The sequence below is a fragment of the Piliocolobus tephrosceles genome, unplaced genomic scaffold (genome assembly GCF_002776525.5).
Source record: "Piliocolobus tephrosceles isolate RC106 unplaced genomic scaffold, ASM277652v3 unscaffolded_19664, whole genome shotgun sequence".
Taxonomy (NCBI): Eukaryota; Metazoa; Chordata; class Mammalia; order Primates; family Cercopithecidae; genus Piliocolobus; species Piliocolobus tephrosceles.
The window spans coordinates 9,127-13,982 of NW_022301714.1; the positions used below are offsets into that span (position 1 = coordinate 9,127).

The 4,856-nt window shown below is 39.1% G+C and overlaps 1 pseudogene; it reads right to left on the reverse strand.

Annotated features, from left to right (window-relative positions):
* Positions 1-2,234: 2,234 nt before the first annotated feature.
* LOC113221055 lies at positions 2,235-4,805 on the reverse strand (annotated as a pseudogene).
* Between the last annotated feature and the right edge of the window lie 51 nt (positions 4,806-4,856).

Below are 4,856 nucleotides of genomic sequence, written 5' to 3' on the forward strand. Positions count from 1 at the left end.
ACATATAATGTCAGCCACAGTTTCAGGGTAAATTACATATTTAATTAAGTAGATTAAACAATAAATAATGTTATGAGCTCTGCCTGGACACAATCCTTGCCTCTCCAACCAGTTTGCCAAGGGCTCGAATTTCTTGCTTATTATCCTCACAATTGACATAAACCCTGGCTGCAGAGTAAAATCAATCACTTGTGGAGATTTTTTAATATAATCATGTGTCCATTTCTACCATGAATAACGCCATTTACCTTAGTAAGGCCTATCATATTAAGATTGTGCATGTTTTGCAAAATTTCAAGTGATCATCCCACTTGTTATTCAGGAAACATTTTCTCTTGAGTTTTAGGTTCAGTACTGAGGCTCCTTAATGGACAATACATTTTCCAATTCTGAGGACAAGGCAGAAGAGGCCCCCTCTGTGAGAACTTTCATTTTGTTTCTGGAAAAGTACATTGAATCAAATATAGGAAAGGCTTGCATGGTGGCTGATGGGTTCGGCTGTTTTCTCATGCTGGTGTTTTATCTTCTGGACAGAAGTAAAAGGAACACAGCTGGGTCTATCTCTGTGTAATAACTCAGGACTTACCTGAATAAGCTCTGGGGTGTCATGAGATGAACTGCTACCTCCACCTAGAGAGGTTTCAGGGACAAAATTTCAAGAGATTTCTGAGGGATGGAAGAGTAGGGCTGCCTTATTCTCTGATCCCAGGTAACTACTCAGAGACAGAGGCAAGTGCTGGGGACACCCAAATGCATATACTAGGTGTCTTTGATACAGCCTCCATTTCCTTGCTAAATCTATGCAATGACACACTGAGAAATCTGGCAAGTGGGGCTGAAGATCCCTGATGTGTCAGTTCCAGGGTTGGATGGAAACAAGTGGTTTCAGTGGACATTGAAGTAAAGGGAGGTGAGCTGTGAGGAAAGAGCTGTTGAAGACTGGGGAGACTCAGAAGTTGGGCTGGAATCTCCACCCATAAGCCAAGGAGTGCAGATGCAAATCGATTTGTTAGGGCTGCATAAATGAAAGAAGGACTTCGCCAACACACTAAGTTTTTTCAACAACCGATTGTATTCTTTCAATATTTGTAAGTATTGATCTTTTGGAGATGTTTAATGAGATTTCTTATATAATTCTGCGTTCAATTTATGCCCAGGTCACTTTGCTATTATACATTTATGTGCTGCATTTTTATGAATAGACATTTTCTCAAATTTCTGAATGATTTTGCTAAACTATGTGTTAAGAGTTTTTTCTAGAGGTCCCCCTTCCTGACTCACTTTTCTGATGAGAAATCTATCAGGTTTCTCCACAGATTTTCAAGTTTGATAGCTCCTCAATGTGAGAAACTTAGTGGGAACTAGGAAATGAATTACCACTAAAGAATCTTCTCCTTTCAAGATGCTAACCGTGTTTTGTCCAGTGTGAAATCTCACATGTGCTACAAGTGTTAATCCGTGAAGAAAGGATTTCTCATGATTTTTCAAGGCATAACTTCTCCAGTAAGAAGTGTTTGGTATTCCAAGAGAATTCATTGCCCTTGGAAAGACTTTCCCTTCTTATTTAGCTTATAAAGGATTTCCTCTCTTATTTTCCATTTTAGCAGCATTTTATCACTGTGCTTTCTTGTGAACATCAAGCCTAGTGCTTGGCTGAATGTTTATTCACAGAAAATACAATTAAAGGGTTCATCCAAGTAAAGTTTTCTTACGTTATTTGACAACAACTTGCACATAAAAACATTTTCACACTGAACGCAGAGCTAGAGATTCTCTACCTGAAAGTTCCACACATTTTAAGTTATTAAAACTGTTGCTGAAGACTTTTAGTTTATTATGTTGACAGTTTCAGCTCTCTCATGTCATTTATGATCAGATCACTCACAAGTCTTTGGTACACACATGTCACAATTTCTCTTCCATATGAATTTATTGATGTGGACTGAAGAATAAAGGTAACTGAAGTAACGTCCATGTTGATTACAGTAATTCTTCAAAATGTGAGTCCTTTGGCATGTTTAGATGTTACAACTACAGCTGAAGTCTCTTGCATATTCCTTTCATTTGTCATTCCTAACACCACGTCATCTAAAGTCAGAATATGTTCTGAAGACATTTATGATTTTCTCTCCAGGGTGAATTTTCTGATGTTATGTAAGATTAGTACATTGACTGAAGGCTTTTCCACATAAATGGCATTCATATGGCTTTTCTCCAGTGCATGTTCTCTCATATCATCTAAGGTCAGAAGATAGACTGAAGACTTTCCCACATAGAAGACAAGCATGTGGTTTCTCTTCAGTGTGAATTCTTTTGTGTTCTCTAAAGCCAGAGCTTTGACTAAAGACTTTCCCACTTTTATCACATTTATGACGCTTTTATCCAAGGTGAGTTCTCTCATGTCTTTGAGGGTTAAAGGGTTGAATAAAGCCTTTCCCACACTGATGACACTTATACGGTCTCTCTCCCGTGTGAGTTTTCTCATGTCTTCTAAGGTGAGAACACTGAGTGAAGGATTTTCCACATAGATGACATGCAGGTGGCCTCTCTCCAGTGTGAGTCATCTTGTGCCGTCTAAGGTGAAAGCAATTAGTATAGGCCTTTTCACATATGTTACATTGATACGATTTACCTTTAGTATGAATTTGTCTATATGGTTTAGGGGACAACTGATTACTAAGGGATTTTCCACACTGTTTGCTGACGTAGGGTTTCTTTCCACTCTGAGTTAACAAACTCTGAGTCATTGTGGAACTGTGAGTGCAATCTTCTCCCAAATCATTACATTCAAAGGGATCCTCCAGAATGAGAGAGTTCTCCTTTAGGGACTAAGATTAAAAGCTCTTAATGATTTACCAACATACATCTATACATTCATTTCACCACCTTTGAATCCTAGAGCAACCATTCACTGGTAGAGCCCAGTTGAAATCTTTCCAATGTTACTTGCGTGAAAGGAAATTAAATTTTGGCAACTCAAACTCATTTAACCAAAGGGAGAAATCAAGCTGGGAACAGGGTCACACAAACCTGCCTCCCCCTTCTGGTTCCTAAATAATATGGCTACAAGAGGAAAAGCTACATGCCTCCCCCATATTTTGCCCACAAGGAAATTCCTCATGAGCTGTTAAAATTACACCATGGCAATGCAAACTGATAGCTTGTCTTTCCAGGTGCAGTCATCCCCAGTTCACCAGACACAAATGCATATCCGCTTGTTTCCCTGCCCCATTTTGACTATGTTGTCTTATATAAAATGCAGCTTTCCTGCATTATTCTTCTGCCTCATTTGTTTATGTCATCTCATGTAAACAAAATCCATATTCACTGAGCCAGAAAAATGCATGAATGACTATTTTTTTCTACCCACCTTTTACATGAAAATTGTGTACTTCTCAATATCCCACCCTTTCCCCCTTTAAATTTAGAAAAAATCACCTTTGGAGAAAGATATACACCTGTCCCCCAGGTGCATGTCCTTCACTCTGGCAAATAAATCTCCTAAAATGATTGAGATTTGTCTCGTCATTTTTCTTTTTTTTTTTTCTTTTCTTTCTTTCTTTTTTTTTTTTTTTTTTGAGACGGAGTCTTGCTGTCACCCAGGCTGGAATGCAGTGGCCGGATCTCAGTGCACTGCAACCTCCACCTCCCAGGTTCACGCCATTCTCCTGCCTCAGCCTCCCGAGTAGCTGGGACTATAGGCGCCCACCACGTCGCCTGGCTAGTTTTTTGTATTTTTTTTAGTAGAGACGGGGTTTCACCATGTTAGCCAGGATGGTCTCGATCTCCTGACCTCGTGATCTGCCCGTCTCGGCCTCCCAAAGTGCTGGGATTACAGGCTTGAGCCACCGCGCCCGGCCTTGTCTCGTCATTTTTCTCAATTGACACTTGCATTCACATTATCTCCTGCAGACACAGATATCGTCTCTTTTGTAAGATCCTAACTGCAGAGTTATTCCATTAACTGTGATGATATCAATATCTTTCAAAGCCTGAGCATGAGCAATGTCTATGCACTCGTTCTATTTTAAAGATGTCATGTTATGGTTTAGAACAGAGGTGACTTTATTCACTGAATTCAAAGTATCAAATTTTTTTTTGCTTAGAAAGCTCTTAATGCCAGCCTAGTTACACTCAGGTGACTGTGTCATTACTAACCTAACCCATTACAACGTCTTTAACTTAGATGACTGGTGTACACAGCTATAAAACTCACCATTGTCATACCGGTGGATGCATCTTTTCTGATAGGATGCATGGATATCGTGTGTTTTTTCTTAAGGGCACTTTCCTTGCCTGAAATAATTGAAAAATAAATTGTTACCTTGATATTATGGTAACATAAAATGTTATGTTTATGGTAACATAAAATGTTAAAATGTGAAAGGAGTTAAAATGGAGATGAGATATCAGGCAGGTAAATAGAGGGATAGTCTTCACAGGCGTATTGCGAAAAGAGTCAGCATGTGACAGTTTAACCCCAACAAGTACATGAACTATCCTTTTCTCAAAAGTAAAAGAAAAGGCAAGAGGACACAAGAGTAGCATCGGACATATGAACAAAATGATAATAACATCTAAGGAATTCTGCTCCAGTAGCTTAACCTACATTTTAGAAATTACCACTCATTTAATAAAGCTGCTAATTAATATTTGACTGCTATTACTCATGGACAAACCACCTCCTCCTATTAGAGCACAGGTCCCTGTTGCTTACCCCGATTCTGGCCTTGAAGAAATTCTCTTCCTTCCTGCCAGAGCTCTTTTCCTTGCTCCAGCTGCAAAATTGTATAGGATTTGCTTGTCTGTTACCCTGTTAGTGGAAACAGTACTTGTGTTTTGAGTTCACTGTCAAT